This window comes from Pelodiscus sinensis, chromosome 5 (assembly GCF_052426305.1).
Source record: "Pelodiscus sinensis isolate ZL-2025 chromosome 5, ASM5242630v1, whole genome shotgun sequence".
NCBI classification, from domain to species: Eukaryota; Metazoa; Chordata; order Testudines; family Trionychidae; genus Pelodiscus; species Pelodiscus sinensis.
This window is the reverse complement of record NC_143056.1, coordinates 93,444,804-93,462,406: the sequence shown is the minus strand read 5'-3', so window position 1 is coordinate 93,462,406 and position 17,603 is coordinate 93,444,804. Positions and strand designations below refer to the sequence as shown.

The 17,603-nt window shown below is 40.8% G+C and overlaps 1 protein-coding gene across 2 annotated transcripts in view; it reads right to left on the bottom strand.

Moving 5' to 3' along the window:
* Window positions 1-17,603, bottom strand: part of LUZP2 (leucine zipper protein 2) — a 446,738-nt gene that overhangs the window by 234,187 nt on the left and 194,948 nt on the right. The gene's annotated exons all lie outside the window — the stretch shown is intronic.

Here is a 17,603-nt window from a genome sequence, read left to right as displayed (position 1 = left end):
TTGACATCTGCACAAAAGCAAATCAAGGGATCTTACAAGCAGTGTCCCAGGAAATGCTATGCTATTTTCTGTTTATCTGGCATTCCCAACAACTGTAATGAAACCTAGAATTTATCCAAGACAGATCAAGAACCCACAACTGGAGGGGGAAAGCTAAAAAACAGAGGAATCACTGATATTGTAACTGACATTAATAAGAGGCTCACTATAAGCAGGGGAGGAAGCATCCCTGAATTTCAGAATTTCATAAGCCAGTAATAACAGAAAAATTCCCCATCAATAACAGAAGATTTTATCCCCATTCCCAGCAAATCTTAAAACGTTCAAAGTTTTGATTCAAGTTGCATAAGATACCAAACTTCAGCCAAACCTGGGAGTGCTACCCTGGCTGGGGAGCTGGGGAGTGCTACCCTGGCTGAGGCAGGGGGGCATCAAGGGCCGGCGGCTCTAGCTGCAGTAGGTGGGGAGTTCGGGGTCAGGCCACTCTGGTTGTGACTGGGAGATTCCAGTTGGGCCATTATGGCATTGGCAGTGGGAGAAAGGGGAGAGTCCAGGGTTTGACAACTATCTTGAGAAGTTGAAGAACCACTGGCCACAGACCAGCAACATTTTGTCAGTCTCCCCATCATTAAACTGCCATTCACTTATTCCCCATGCTTCCTTTCCTAGCACAGTTGATTTCCAAAGTATGAACACAAGCTTTTCCCCTCTTAGCCATCTTACCACATTCATACAGTGATGAGGCAACTTAATTAACAGTTTGAACATAAGACCCAACTATGTCTTGTGTGGAGATATTCTACACCTCTTTGAAAGCTCTTCCCTAAAGTCATGTCTACGCTACAGCACTATTTTGAAATAACAAGGCAAGCATCCACACGGCCAGCCCGTTATTTCAAAATTATTTCAAAACAATGAAATTCCATGAGGAATAACACTTATTTCAAGATTGCTATTTCAAAACAGTGGTAGTGTGGACGCTCCACTGCTGCTATTTCAAAGTAATTACTCCCTTGCACTTCCTGGGGCTCCAAATCAAAGTGGCGCGTCCTCATTAGGAGAGCCTGCCTTGGACTAATTTCAAGGCTTCCCTGTAGCATGGGCATGCTATTTCACAACAGTTATTTCAGGAGTTATTATTCTGAAATCAATTATTTAAAAATACCCTTGTAGTGTAGACATAGCCTACATGACCAGTGATTTTGGGTACCAACTTATAAGACCTGGGGTTTGATTTACAGTGTTTTCTGAAAACTAGGTCTCTCATGGGAGTGGGTGTCAGGTTGGGTCTCCCCAAAATACTCACTGATTCTAAAAATCTAGGTCTTTACCTAGAGATAAACTATATGTTTTGTCATTTATGGATCTAATGCAAAACCCACTGAAATCAGCTAGCATCTTTCCCTGGCCTTGGAGCACAAGGCAGGGTCTTGTGGCAATTTTCTGCTTGGCCCTCCTCAGTGCCCTCACTGGGAAGAGGTTTGGTACCTACTCTGCACTCTCACTTCTCATTGCAGTACAAATGTACACCAACTATTAAACTGACTAGACTGTCCCAAATACTGATATTCTGGTTTTCTACTGAATGAACAGCACAGCTTACTTGAAAAAAATGATGGGAAAAAAAAAGTCATTTTAAAATGCAGAGTTCATCACTAATCTACAGCTTATCAGATTTTTTATGTTAAAGTGTATTTACATTCCAAATTTAATACTTCATATAATATCAACTGTATTTCCTTAGCCCCAGCATTAGCATGTTCAGAGGTCTTTAATACAGTTCAATAAGATGGACTAATGATGGACAAACTTCAGAAGCTGCACAGGTCAAGTTTGTTTTGGATAATTAAACATCCAAAATCCTGTTAATCTCCATTGTCTTGGGAAAAAAAACAAACAGCCTTTTTGTGTTATTTCCAATACTGCCAGCACTGGCCCTAGTCAAATACTGAAAGTGAGAAGCAATACCATTTCCAAATATTTCAGAATTGTAATAAATGATCGGATGGAGTTTGCTTAGAAATATATGCAGGGACAGTTATGCTGGGGATGAGTCGGGAGACATGCCGCAGCACTTCAAATGTTGGCTGACTTAAATGAAAAAAAAAAAAGTCCTCAAAGTATCTTTGCTGTTGTAGGAGTCCTCTATTGACTCTCTAGTCTGAAGTTCTGTATGGGACTCAGCTGACTCTCTCTAAGGGCGTATCTAGACTACGCTGAACAGTCGAAAGAGGGTATTCAAATTCCGCATAAACCTCCTCTTTTAAGGAAGAGCATTTTTTCGACAAAGGAGGTGGCTCGCCGAAAAAGCCACATCTTAATTACTTTCACTCTCGAAAGCTCCACTTTTGAAGGTGTGACCATTCAGCATAGTCTAGATACTCCCTAACTGGTGCCAGGGTGAATCCATAGGGTACATCTATATAGCTTGCAAAAGTGAGCCTCCCATCCTATGTCGGGAGACTTAAGCTTTGGGCTCATGCTACTGCTCTAAAAATAGCTGTGTAGCCCTCTCTCCTTCCTAGGCTAAAGTTCAGCCTGAGCCAGAACCTCAAAACACTAACAGACCTATTTTTAGAGTCCTAGCTCTGCTAGCACATGTTTGTTGACCCATCCTGGGAGATTCACTTGTGCAGGCTGTGTAGCTATACCCTAGAGCCTAACTCCACAGTTCCAGGAGCTGGCAAAGTCCAATTCTTTCATTGTCACCTTGTCTAGTCTATCTTCTTATACGTCCAACATCTCCATGATGGACATTGGAGTCCCATTCTGATCTTTTTCAGAAACAAGAGCAAAATAATTGTTTAACAAGTCAGCCTCGACTTTGCTTAAATCCCCAGTTTTTCCATTACAGTTATTTTTCAGAATCAATACACTCGTTCCTTCTGACAACCGAGAATGTATTTGATGAACTCTTTAGCTGAAATAGTCTCTTCATTGCTCAGTATTTCATATTGTTCCTTTAATTATTTCTCCTCTGGCATTTATTTTTCTAGTTATAAACATTTTTACCAAAGCATGCGTGAGTATCCATATTTAAGGCTTCCGGATTATCTTTTATATTACACTTCACATATCTACTTAAGTTTTGTAGCCTTCATTGACTTTTTCTCATTCAGCTGTATCTTAAATATTCTTCCTGTTTCTGTAGAGCTGATTTTTAACGAATTGTGATATTTGTCAATCTTTTGAATTTGTACTAAATTAGTTTTAATAAAGTTGCCAAGCTTTGAGAGACTTATTCTATTATTGAACCTCATGAAAATTCTCAATTCAGTAATATTATTGTAACAGGATTGTGGGCTTTTCACAATCTCTAATACAATTATTTTTTCATGAGTCTAACAGTGAGTAGCAAAATAGGTACAGCAGTGACTAGGGAGCTGTCTCTTGATCTTCAATATTAGAACTGACCAACTGGAGGTATTTTCTATGCTCACTGAAGTCAGCAGTACAACTCCCATTGGCATAATCGATTCAATATCTGGCACCAATTTATTAGTGGTCTTGGCCTCTTAGCCTCCACCTCAAATCCATACCAGCTAGTTGACTGCAAGAAGATAATCTGGTTGACTTCTTTGAGAGGATTTATGAAAAATTAGAGTCACTGTACGCAAATTAACATTAAAAAACTAAGAGTTAAGACAAGGGTTCTGTCCCTTAATAGATTTTACATGAGCAAGATCTGAAGGAGTCAGAAGGAGAACCTGAAATTGAATCACTATATCGAACCACGTTTTGGTCCCAAATCAGCGCAAAACAAAACCACCTAAACAAAACAGAGAGAGACTACTTTCTGGATCAAAAGTATCATAATTCTTATTAGAACAGTTTATGCATAGTTTTTTACACTCTGGCTTAGTCTTCACTGAGTTCTTCCAGCAGAAAATATGCTAATGAGGATTCATTAGCATAAGTCGCGATTTCATTAGCATATTTTCTGCCATTTATTTTTGTGCAAAGGGTTTTTGCACAAAAAGAAGCAGTTTGTATGCCTGTCCCAGATAGGAGAGTTTGTTTTACTTTTAATCTAAACCAACCCATACTACATTTGAGTTGACGTGAATGTTAACTCCAACTAACATGGCAAGCTGCTGGATATTATATTTTTAGAGGAACAAATGAACAAGGAGTAATAGCTCTCTGAGGGTACATCTACACAGCAACATTATTTCAAAAATAACAATCTGCATCTACACAGTAGGCAGTTATTTTGAAATAATGTTGAAATACTCTCAAGCTGGAGGACTTTTTCTCTGACTCCTGTAACTCTCATTGTACAAGGAATAAGGGAAATCAGAATAAGAGTGCTCTGTTTCGAAATAAGTGCTGTGTAGATGTTCCCAATTTCGAAATAAGCTGCGCAACTGACGTAGCTCAATTTATGTAGCTTATTTTGACTTAAGCCCTGCAGTGTAGATGTATCCTGAGTGGTCCAGGAAAAGGATGAGCATTGCAGAGCACACATGGAAAAATTCAAGACTGAGGGCATTGAGGTCATCTTGCCAGATGCAACCAAAGCAGGCAGTAGTAGTGATATATCTACAAGGCAAGCTGGGATCAGAGCTGCGAGTCAGCTCTGCTTAAAGCAGAGCCGGTTTGCCATCTGGGAGAGTACGTACAGCTACACAGCACTTTGATGCACTCAGGATTACAGGGCAGAGTAGTTTTAAAACCCCTCACTGATCTTTACTGAAACAAAAACCAGGACTATGTAGCACTTTAAAGACTAACAAGATGGTTTATTAGGTGATGAGCTTTCAAAAGCTCATCACCTAATAAACCATCTTGTTAGTCTCTAAAGTGCTACATAGTCCTGGTTTTTGTTTCAGCTACACCAGACTAACACGGCTTCATTTCTATCACTGGTCTTTACTTCACACCAGAATGTGACAGGAGCCTATGTCCCACTGATATTTAACTAAAGTCAATTATATTGGTGAAGCTATTTCAGCAGATTTGGCCCTGGAATGCAATTATTGCATTTAGTAAGGTCATTTTTTAGCCATTCTAGAGGGTTACTTCCTTGTAACAGAAAAGTCCATTGATTCTTTCCATGAAGTGATTGGCAACTTTACCGAGCATTTATTGCTTCAATTTTAGAGAAAGGAAACTTGTTACAAAACAAGTAAAAGATTCTCTGATGTTTTCGTTGCTAGATACAAGATGTATTACATATACAATCTTAAACAACAGAATAGCTTTTCTTGAGCTCCCACTTCTGGGAGGGACTGTCATTCTAGAATAGAAAATCTAAATTCTAGGTCACTTTTTTCCCACCTCTAGGTGTTAGTTTGCAGTTATGTGTTTGAATACAGCAAGTTGACAAGATGCCCCACTGACTTGACTTAGACTTCAAAGGGGAGCTGAAGACATTCATAACATCAAAGGAAGCATATGGAGCCTTTCAGGATTGGCCCATGGATCTAAGTGAAATAATTAAAAAAAACGTAAATGTATGTATTATAGCTGTTTTATGGATAAATGAGTTTATACTGAATGATTTTATAAGGGAATAATACATCGCCTCTTCACCACTGGGAAATGTTTATGTATAAGCATAAGAGTTATCTCCAAGTTAAATATATAAATTGAGTTTGTAATGTAATTGAAAGTTTATCCAGAAGTTACTCTTTCATTCTTACTTGTTGCAACAGCACCGTAGTATCAATATGTTCTTGCTCAAGTGTAGGTCAATCTGGAGCAGCTGGCTATTCAGCAGAGATGGGTAACTTGATCTTTAAGGTAACTGAGGCACAGTCTACACTGGCAAGTTACAGCACAGTAAATCAGCTTGGAGCACTGTAACTCATGAGGTCTCCATACTGGGAAGGCACTTAGTGAATATTTACTCCTCAGTTGCTGCTGTCTTAGTAAACCACCTCAATGATAGGAGGTAGAGCTTGCTGCTACTGCACTGGGGTTCTGGAGTGGATAGAGCTGCTACAGTGCTGTGACAGGCCTCTGGTATCTGTCCCACAATGCCTGTTGTTGCTTCTCTGGGTCACCAGTTTGAACTCTACTTGCTCTGCCCTTAGGTGACCAACCCTTAGATCCACACTTTGCATTCCTTTGGAATTTTGAAATTCCTCTTTCTCTTTCCTCAGTGAAGTATGGGGTGCATTTAGCTCATCTTTCCCAGTGACCATGCCTACTCCATGCCCCAGACAACCCCCTACTGGACCCATGCCAAGGTGCTGGACCTCTTCAGTGTTTGGAGAGGAAGCCATCCAGTCCCAGCTGCACTACAGCTATTGGAATCATGATCTCTGGCACACATTGAGATGCATGACTGAAAGGTGCCATGACCAGGATGCCTTCAGTACAGGGTCAAAATGAAGGAGCTGCAAAAAACCTACCGCAAGGCATGGGAGGCAAAGTGCTGCTCCAATGCTATGCCCACAACGTTCCAGTTCTACAAAGAAATGGGTGTCATACTGGGGGCAACACCTCCTCTGATCCAAAGTCCTCTGTGGATCCTTTGGAGCCTCACGGGCCATCCCGGAGTGGATCAAGCCAAGAGGAGGAAATTGTGGATGAGAAGGATCCAGAGCTAGAGGATAACACAGCATCCACAGATACATGCTGTCAGGATCTCTTTTCTACCCCAGAGGACACGAGCCAACCACAGCAGTTGGAGTTGGGGAAGCACAAACAGCAGAGGATGCACCTGGTAAGTCATTTTGATTTCTGGAAGCACTGAAGTAAGTTGTTGGGGCGGGGAGTGGGAGGAAAGCAGGCTTGGGTCTGTTTGGTGTGAGTACCAACAAAATGGAATAGAATGTTGTTGAACTCTCTCACTTCATGGTAATCGTCCGCACAGATCTCATCAAAAGTACCATCCAGATGCTGGGCAATCCACATCCATAGTTTCTTGGAAGAGCTGCTATGTTCATTGTCTCATTAAAGGTCACACTCCCAGGCCTCTATTCTTTAAAGGGAAGGGTGCACACTGGCTAGCCATATAAGGGCTAGGATGGAAGCTGCCATCTTGCAAAAGAACCTGCCTTGTTTCCTTTCTGACCCTCAGCAGCAAAATACTTTCCACAATGAACATAGCCTATGGAAAATGTGTGGACATTTTTTATTATAGGCCCCTCCCCCCATAATGTTGGCTTTCCCCAAGACACATGTGCCCAGACTACAGTAAGGCCCTGCTCCAATGAATTGCCCTGCTCCAATGGTTAACTCACCATTTTGTGAGTTGTGTCTTTTATGCCCTCGCTCAGGGACAGGCAGTCAGTGATAACGTTGGGTATGTCTACACTACCCTCCTAGTTCGAACTAGGTGGGTAATGTAGGCATACCGCACTTGCAAATGAAGCCCGAGATTTGAATTTCCTGGGCTTCATTTGCATAAACTGGGCGCCGCCATTTTTAAATCCCTGCTCGTTCGAAGCCCGTGCCGCGCGGCTACACGCGGCACGGACTAGATAGTTCGGACTAGGCTTCCTAGTCCGAACTACCGTTACTCCTCGTGGAATGAGGAGTAACAGTAGTTCGGACTACTGCTGAAAAAAAAAAGAGCTGAAGGAGCAGAGGGACAATGAGAGGGAACAGAATGAGAATGTTGAGCACCAGAGCAATGCAAAGGAGGACCATTATTAGATTAACATCTACCACGTAGACAACCATTAGTAGATTAACATCTATGCGGAACAGGGCATTCTCAGCTTTTGCTCCCAGGCTGCAGAATTCTCTTCCTCGGGATATTCGCATGGCGCCAACACTAGCGTTGTTCCAGCGTCAGGCTAAAGTCACACTTTTTACTCGTGCTTTTATTAATGTTTGAGTCTGTATGTGTGTGCTCCTCCTCTCTATGTTTTTAGCTGGTTATGTCCCTCTGAGGTCTCATATTTTAAATTCTCATATTTTAAATTTTTATATATATTTGTATTTTTTTTTGTTTGTTCTTGTAAGCTGCCTTGAATATTTTAAATAGAAAGGCGGGGTTAAAATATTTAAATAAATAAAATTATGGAGTACCACGTTGACACGCTCCAGGCATTGTTTCCCATGCACCCTCCTGTCACCACCAAGAGACTTTGGCCACTATCCTGTCCTCAGCTGGCACCCACTGCACTCCACCCCTTCCCTTCACTGGCCAGCCCTGCCGACTCCCATAGGCACCCAATGCACTCAGGCCCCTGTCTCCGTGCAGTTTTTCCCTGCTGAACTGTAGCATCCATTGCATAGCACATCGGACAGCAGGGCTGCATAGAATACCTGGACATATGGAAATCTGTAAACATGCCATGGTCTCACCTCCTCTTATCCAACCCCCGACCCCTCAAGTGCTGATGGATCATGCTGCATCTGTGTTCTAAGTTTGTTGTTTTAAATACATGAAATTCTTGGGTGTGAAAGCGATATTTATTCCATTACGTCAAAGCAAGCATGCACACCCCAGCAAAGCAACAGGCACTTTTGTATAGTGCATCGTATGGACCAATCAGTCCCTCATTAGCACTACAGCCACCGTACTCTCCGGCATAGCAACAAATATCACTGACTTCCAGCATCAATTTACTGCCTCAAGGCACCCCTGATCCTTCTGGCCCCATGCTGTGCTAATCTAATAGCCCATGTCTCAGGCTGTTCAAACTCAGCCTCCAGGCACTGAGACTCAGCAGTACAGCCGTGAGTGAAACTTCCACGCTTCTCTTCACAAATATTAGAGCATGTAGCACACAGCTACAAGCATAGGGATGTTGTCACTTTCCAGGTCCAGCTTCCCATACAAACATCACCAGTGGGCTTTTAAATGGCCAAAAGCAACACCAGTGTCAATCTACACCTGGTCAGCCAGTTGTTGAAATGCTGTTTGGTGCTGTCAAGACTCTCTGGGTATAGCTTCATGAGCTATGGTGGAATTAAGGAGTAGATGGGGTGTCCCAAGATCACAATGGGAATTTCAACTTCCAGTGATCTTCTGGTCCCAGAAGAAAGTCCCCATTTGCCGCTTCCTGAACAGGCCAGTACTCCAAAAAATATATGTTTCATGGACCTTTCCAGACCAGCCTGCTTTAAGGACACCCACCAGTGCCTGGAGAACCATGGAGAAATATCCCTCTCGATTAATGTACTTAGAGCCTAGGTGGTCAGATTAGGGAAGCCCATCTGTGCAAAGCTATCCACAATTTCACTCACGTTGCCCATAGCCACAGTCTTTCAGAGCAGGCTGCAATTAATGGCCTTGAACACTTCCAGCAACACATGTCCAAGAGCCCATTTTCTCGCTCCAAACTGATGGGTGACTGATCAGTACCTGTCTGGAGTAGCCAGCTTCCACAGTGCAATCGCCACGTGCTTCTCCACAGGCAGAGTTGTGCTCATTTTTGTGTCATTGAGCTGCAAGATGGGGGGCAACCTCATCACAGAGTCCCACCTGAAAGTTTTAGAGCCACCGCTCATCACCCCAGACTTGCATGATGATGTGATCCCCTCACTCAGGGCTCATTTCAGGAGCTGAAAACACATTCCACTGTGTTAGCACCTCCATGAATGCAACAAGACATCTTGTGTTGTAGCTATTAGGCCTGGCAAGATCAGAGTCTGATTCCTCCTGCTCACTTGTAACTTAAGGAGTAACTTGACAGTCATTTGTGATATGCTAGAGACACATCAGAATTTTCTTCCACAGTGCAGGGTCCACTCCCACAGATGGAGGAGGCAGAGTGCGCAGCACAAAAGCTATGGAAAGATGGCACCAAATGCAGCCAGAAGCACAAAGTAATGCATTGTGGACACTGTGTCGCAGGAGAGGACCTGGGATACCCTGCTACTCCCCTCTGTCTTTACACAAGCCTCAGAAGAAGAGGAAGAAGTGCTCTGTGGGATAGCTGCCCAGAGTGCACTGCTCCAAATTCCGCTGCAAGTGCCACAAGTGTGAACACACTACTGCACTGGCAGCTGAGAGTGCAGACACACAAAAGCGGTTTCACTGCTGTGCTGAACTGCAGCTGCCAACACTTTATATCGACCAGTGTAGACAAAGCCTCAGAATAAGGTTTAACTTTGGAGTATTTTAACTTGGGAGTGCCTGTTGCATGCCGATTAAATATGGTTTGTTCGGTTTAGTTGCTAGACTGTTAAAAACACACACATGTGGTAAAATAAACTAATCAGATAAACAGACGCTACTGTAAATAATGTTCATTTGGCCAGTTTTGATCACAGAGTTCCTATGATCTATGACCTTCAAATGGGAACTATTTCCCTCATGTCTTACAGCAAATGGGGAAGCATTGGTCTCTCATCACTTGAGATTCTTGTGTTCCCTAAGAGGGAGGTAGCATATCATCTTCCTTCAAACAAATAATGGCTAGACCCATGATTTCTTTATCATAGCAACATCACATGATTTCTAATTATCCCTTTTTCTGGAAAGATAATAGAAGATGGCGCAATGAGATAACTTCCAAAGAATTCTCAGATTTGCCTAATCCCTTTCATTTGGACTTTGGTGTGGGCGTGGTTGTGTGACTGTATTTCTCTTGTTCATTAGCAATCTTTTCCTAGCAATAGCCCAGGGCAGTTCATGCTCAACTGGTTAGGTGTGTCATCGACCTTCGATATCATTGACCAAGAGTTCATGTTAATTTGCTTGGTAAAGTAGACAGTATTGTTCTGGACTGATTGTTGTTTCTGCTTCAAGTGTGTCTGTGCAATTGATCTCTCAGATAGGGTTTTGCAAGATTACCACATTCATTTTGTTCAATATACCTGTTAGTTTGCTGGCACATTCATGTGTGTAACTACTTCATTGTGCTATATCAACTTTAATGAAGATTCAATCCTGCAACATTTACTCAAAAAAAAGTCTCATGACTTCAAAATTTGGTTTTTAAAATAGCATTATGATTTCTAGAAAGACAGACAAACACACTTCAGTTGTGCACCCACTTTCCTTTAAGCAGATCCTGAGGTCTGCCCTTTGAAGTCACAGGATCTCTCTATGGAGATCTGAATGCAACATGAGGCTCAAGATGTGAATACAACTATAAACAATACTTTTCAAATAGTTACAGCTCTCCTTGCTCCTTTCAATCACTGATCCACTGGGTCATTGCTCCTCCCCTGCCATTGGCAAGCCTGATCTTGTGCAGTCTTCACTGTAGTCCAATGCAAAGCGGTTTTAAAATGCTACTCAGGGTGCTTCTACACTGCACCATTATTCTTCAATAACAGCCATTATTCCAGAAAAGCAATACTAGCGTCCACACAGCAATTGCGTTATTTCAAAAGAAAATCAAAATAATGGGCGGCTTTTTCCGACGTTGGTAAACCTCATTCCATGAAGAATAAGGCCTTTTCTGAAAAAGCTCTTTTGGAATAGGGTGTGTGTAGACACTCAATGGCCGCTATGTCAAAATAGCTCCTTCTGAGAGCTATTCTAAAGTTATTCCTCCTCAGTGCCTTCTGGGGCTCTGCATTGAGATAGGCTCTCCTAACATCGGCACGCTGTCTCGGACTAATTTTGAGGCTTCCTTGTAGTGTGGACGCTTTATTTCGAAATATGTTTTTCCAGAAGATATTTTCCACAATAGCTTGTTCCAAAAGAAGCTTGCAGTGTCTCCTCAGAGTACACTTTGCACTGGTTTATGTCAACACATAAGATGCAGGATAACAGGGAAATTGGCCTGCAGCTTCTGGTACTCCCAAGCTCCTCATCCCAGCTCCCATTTCTGTTCATGGTTTCCTCAATGTAGAGCACAGAGAGGATCAATTAATAGACAGATGAAAGACACAGGGACTTGAGAGTCATTCATAAAGTACAATAGGAAACCCTGGGGCCAGATTCTTGTCTCTGTCATGCAATCTTCACTTTACTGAAACTTCTTGACATCAGTGGGTTTATGCCTGATTTCCTGGTGGCATGACAGGAGAACTGGGGCATAGAATTCAGTGCCAGAAACTGTAAATTGCATGGGATAAAATATAGAAAGGAAGAAAATAATAAAGCAAAAGGACAGTGGGTTTTTATCTATATGGGAACAGGTATTTCACCAACAAAGGAGAAAAAACATTTTGCAATGAGTGTTGTGAAGGATTCTTCATAAGGTTTTCATACAAAGGGATAAAAGGAAACATTACTGCACTGCTTCAAGAAGATGACAGTTGAGCTGATGAAGGATGTATTAATCTCGCTGTAACACTTGCAGGTGGAAGGAAACAGATACAGAATTTCCAGTACTTATTAATTTTAAAATGATTTACCATCAATTGCTTCCATATTGGCAAAATAAATCAGGAATATTTATAAAATTAAATGCACTTATAATTCATAAAATGCACACTGTGTTTAAACATATATACTAATTTATTTCATATTATTCAGACAATGATGACAGTATCTTTTCTTCATGTATAATGTGGATGCAATAAGAATTACTCCACATTTGCATAACTCTTTACATAAATCATCTAAGTATGCTACATTTTCACCTATTTAAAATGGATCATTGACTTTTAGAGAGTCAGAAACATGATGACTATTTTAATTGACTTTGCTTGCTCCCCAGATAAAAAGGGTACCAGCTATTCCAAGACAACCTTGGTACAAAATGCTCTTCAGCTCAATAAGACCCTTGACAAAGGTCTTAGGAAAGGTACAAGTTCCATTGCAAATATCATGCTCGCTATTCAGACATTTCAAATAGAGTTATGCAAAGTCAGTGGAGCTGACAGCCTCTGCAGGCCCCTGAACAAGATGAGGGAAGAAGCCTGGCTCTGCACTCCCTGAACAGGCGGGGCTGAGCAGAAAGGGCGGGGCAGAGGGCAGCTGGCCTTCAGCTCTGTCCAGAGCGCAGCACTGATTCCCCCACCTCGTCCGGAGTGTGCAGTGTGGAGCTCCAGAAATGAATTAAAAGGCTCAGAATTCCAGCTGCCACTGCTGCTATTTCGGCAGCAGCAGCTGCCAGAGCTCTGGACCCCTCTGAATCAGCAGGCCTCCTTTCCCGTCCCACCACCAAATGCAGATCTGTGCAAAGTGAGGCACTTTATTCTCAATTCACATTATATCCATTTTCACCCAAAGGCATGCCGTCTTATACTTACTGCCCCACACTCTTTAAAAAAAAAAAAGTTTGGCATTTCCCTAATCATGCATATGGCAATACAGGTGAATTAACAAACATGTTCAGAACAATGAAATAGAAGAATTTTAACTTATATGGTCAAGTGAAATCTAAAATATTAATTACTTCAAAACTTCCTTTCTTCATCCTTTTTCTTTTTTTAATTGTGAGCTGCAGGGAAAGGCAAGTTTGGTGCCAATTTTTAGATTCCACGTACAGAGAAAAGAATATATTATTCATTTTTGTATTACCCAAATATAGCTCAACTGAGTTTGCTCTACCTTGAGAAAAATATATTTTGGCTGATAAGAAACAATGGCTAATTTAGCCCTCTCCATTCACACATGTCTGTGGGGGTACAAGAAACTCGAAAAATTAAGAACTAAAATAGAGGTTTGAACTCATTTCAGTGAGCCTTTCCCATGGTAACAATAAATAGTTTTTAGAGAATAACGACACACATATCATGCTCTCCTAAGAGCCTGTAGGCTATGTCATTGAGCTATCCAAATTATCCAGTAGAACGTCAAAGATGTGCATGGGAGATTTCTTACATTATTCTAACTCTTGCCAGTTCAATTATTAGACCAGTGGCCATCTAATTACAATAAATACATAAATAGGGCTGTCAATTCATGACAGTTAATTCACATGATTAACTCAACAATTAATTGTGATTAAAAATTAAATAGAGCACTGATAAAGAACAGAATATCACTTGAAATTCATTAAATATTTTGGATGCTTTTCTACAATTTCTAATGTCTTGATTTCTATTGAAACAGAATACAAAGTGTACAGTGATCACATTATGTTATTTTTATTATAAATATTTACACTAAAAATTTTACTTTTTTGTTTATTTTTCAATTAAACTCAAAGGAGGTACTGTTGTGCAATGCTTACCTTGAAAGTTGAACTTACAAATGTAGATTTTTGGAGAGGAGAGGGTTATATAACTGCACTCAAAAACAAAATTATGTAAAACTGGAGTCTCAAGTCCACTCAGTCCTAATTCTTGATTAGCCAGTCAATAAGATAAACAAATGTGGTGACAATTTGTGGGAGATAATGCTGCCTATTTTAGCAGTGTCATCTAAAAGCAAGAACAAGCTTTCATGTGACACGTTTGTAGCCAGTGTAGCAAGGTATTTATTCATCAGATATGCAAACCCGTTCATGCTTCAGTCACCATTCCAAATGATATGTTTTTATGCTGCTGTTGCTTATTTTTAAAAAATAATGTATTAATTAAATTTGTGACTGAGCTCCTTGAGGGAGAAGTGTATGTCTCCTGGTCTGTTTTAACCACTTTCTGACATATATTTCATGAGTTAGCAGGCTCAGATGATGACCCAGCATGTGTTTAAGAACACTTTCATGGTAGATTTTACAAATTATAAAGAGGGTACCAATGTGAGATTGCTAAAAATAGCTACAGCACTCAACCTAAGGTTTAAGAATCTGAAGTGCCATCTAACATCAGAGAGGGACAAGGTGTGGAGCACAAGGGCATAGCCTCAGGAGCACCTGAGTGGATAGTGTTCTTCCCACTTAGCATCCAGGCCCACCAAAACTGGTACCAGATCCCCTGGAATCCAGAGGCTCTCAACCCTAGCTCAGCCCACCTGGGTCGCTCAGTGCACTAACTCCCTGGCCTCCAGACCCAGCATTAACTCTTCTGGGGGTGTGCCTCTTGGGGGATGCAACCAGGCAACACTAGCATGGGGTCAATGACTGGGGGGAACAGCAAGTGGCACCAGTGGGAGGAAGAGGATGCAGTTGGGGTTGGGAAGGGTGTGCAAAGCTTCAGTCCTGCCAAGGCTTCCCTCTGCAGATCTCTCCTGCCCTCCTCTCCTTCTTGCCTACTTCCAAGGCCCTCCTACCCCTCTCCTGCATACCCACATTGCCTGGACTCCTGAAAGCCAGGGTCCACTCACTTTTCCTGCCCTAGCTATGCCACTGGTGAAGCGCACTTTCAGAAGTCTTGAAAGAGCAAAATTCCAGAAACCAAAGAGCAGAAACTACAGAAACCAAACCACCAAAACAGAAAAATCAGCCTTCTGTTGTTGACATATGACTCAGATGATTAAAAGGATCATGCATCGGTCTGCACTGCTGTGGATCGTTACTGAACAGAAGCCATCATTAGCATGGACACATGTCCTCTGGAATAGTGGCCAAAGCATGAAAAATCATATGAATCTTTGGTGCATTTGGCCTGTAACTATCCGTTACATCGGTTACAATGGTGCCATGCGAACACCTGTTCTCACTTTGGACATTGTTAACAAGTAGCAGACAGCATTATCTCCTGCAAATTATAACCAATTGTGTTTGGTCGAGTGACTGGCTGAGCAAGTCGGAGGACTAAGTGGACTTTAGGTTCTGAAGTTTTACATTGTTTTATTTTCTAATGTAGTATTTTTGTACATTATTCTACGTTTGTAAGTTCAACTTTCATGACAAAGAGACTGTACTATTGTACTTGCATTAGGTGAACAGAAATATTTGTAATCAAAGTAAATATAATATTAGAACTGTACACTTTGATTTCCATTACAACACAAAATACAATAAATTTGAAAATGTAGAAAGCATTCAAAAATATTTAAAAGGTAATTTTTATTGTTTAACAGCATGATTAAACATGTAATTAATTGTGCTTAATATTTTAATCACTTGACACCCCTAAAATATCTTAATGTGGCCATTTATTTTAAGAATAAAGAATATCATTGCCCCTCCTCTAAATATAGCAGAACTGTATTGTTTTCATCTTCAGCTATTTGTACACCGAGTAAAATATTCAAAGGTCATTATGTAATTGAATGTTTCATGGTATTTAAGTTCTTAAATCAACCATCTTGGAAATTTTACCTATGGCCTGAAAACTTGTTGCCTAATTTCAAATGTTCGCCTACCTGCTCCAGAGAATGGTCCATCTAAAAATACCAGACAGATGAAATTGCAGGCAGTCTTTGCTACGTTTTCATTTTTACAGGCAGATGGTTGTCAAGTACCTCAAACTACTGACGAAAGTGAGCAAATAAGTCTGCATATTTTACTATCATGCTGCAAAGCTAAGGGTGCAGTATGATATATTTCTCATCTCTTCAACCTCTTTTTCATGCTCACAAACTAACATAGCATCTAAAAAGGGAGAAGAAATGTTTCCATAACTGTTTCTTAATGGACATAGGCAAAGCTTATTAAGTTTGCAGTTTTGCAATCCTTTCCAATTTTAAATTTTGGAGGATTTCTAGCTCATGTTAAACACATTTTTCTCTCTTGGAATGTTTTATTTTCAGAAAATACCTATACAATGACAATCTATTTCTAGATTAAAGGCAGCCAGGGCCCTGTATCAGGGACAGGACAATATCCAAAAGAATTAAGTTAGAAAAAGTAAGTGGCCTGTCTTCAGTATTTATTTTTTACCTGTTCTTCTCCAAGATCCACCCACATACTTTTTTTCCATATCTGTTCCATTTTATACCATCTTTGTCAATTTATTTTTTCTTTTTCTGTCCACTGTGAGCCTTTCCCCACAGTCTCTCCCAAAGTTGATAAACCCAGTGATACTAGAGTCAACATTTAAACCCAAAATGTGTGAGTTTGAAGTTAGGTAAATTACTACCTTGTCTTTACATGCCTGATCCTTCTTTCATTAGCAAGCCTATCTCTTTTTGCAGGAAAATGCAGGACAATGTAGCACTTTAAAGACTAACAAGATGGTTTATTAGATGATGAGCTTTCGTGGGCCAGACCCACTTCCTCAGATCAAATAGTGGAAGAAAGTAGTCACAACCATACATACCAAAGGATACCATTAAAAAAAATGAACAAATATGAAAAGGACAAATCACATTGCAGAACAGGAGGGGGATGATCTGAGGAAATGGGTCTAGCCCACGAGAAAGCTCATCATCTAATAAACCATCTTGTTAGTCTTTAAAGTGCTACATTGTCCTGCATTTTGCTTCAACTACCCCAGACTAACACAGCTACATTTCTATCACTATTCTTTTTGCAGGGGCACTAATGCCAAATTATTTAAAGCCATGTGTTTTCTTCTGATATCATTCCCCTACACTACCTGGCTATGAATTGTAGCTATATTGAACTGGTAACTATGCACTATAAATCACTTAATAATTTGCAATATTTATTTCTAGTGAAACCTCTTATCCCAGAAATATATCAAAGGATGCTGGTGAAAGGGTTTTTTGTTTTGGTTTTTGTTTGTATGTTTTTAATTTGCCCTCATTGATTAGGTTTCTAAACCTCTTGTTATTTTGATTGCTCTCCTTTGGACTGTCTCCAGTTTCTTCCTATCTTTCTGAAAGTGTGGTACCCCAAACTGAACACAGTACTACAGCTGAGGACTCACTGGTGCCCTGTGGAGTAGAACAATTACCAAACATGTCTTGCATAAAAGCACTCCAGCTGATGCATCTGAGAATGACATTTGTCTTTTACTCAGCAGGATCACATTGTCAACTCATGTTCCAAATGGTCTAC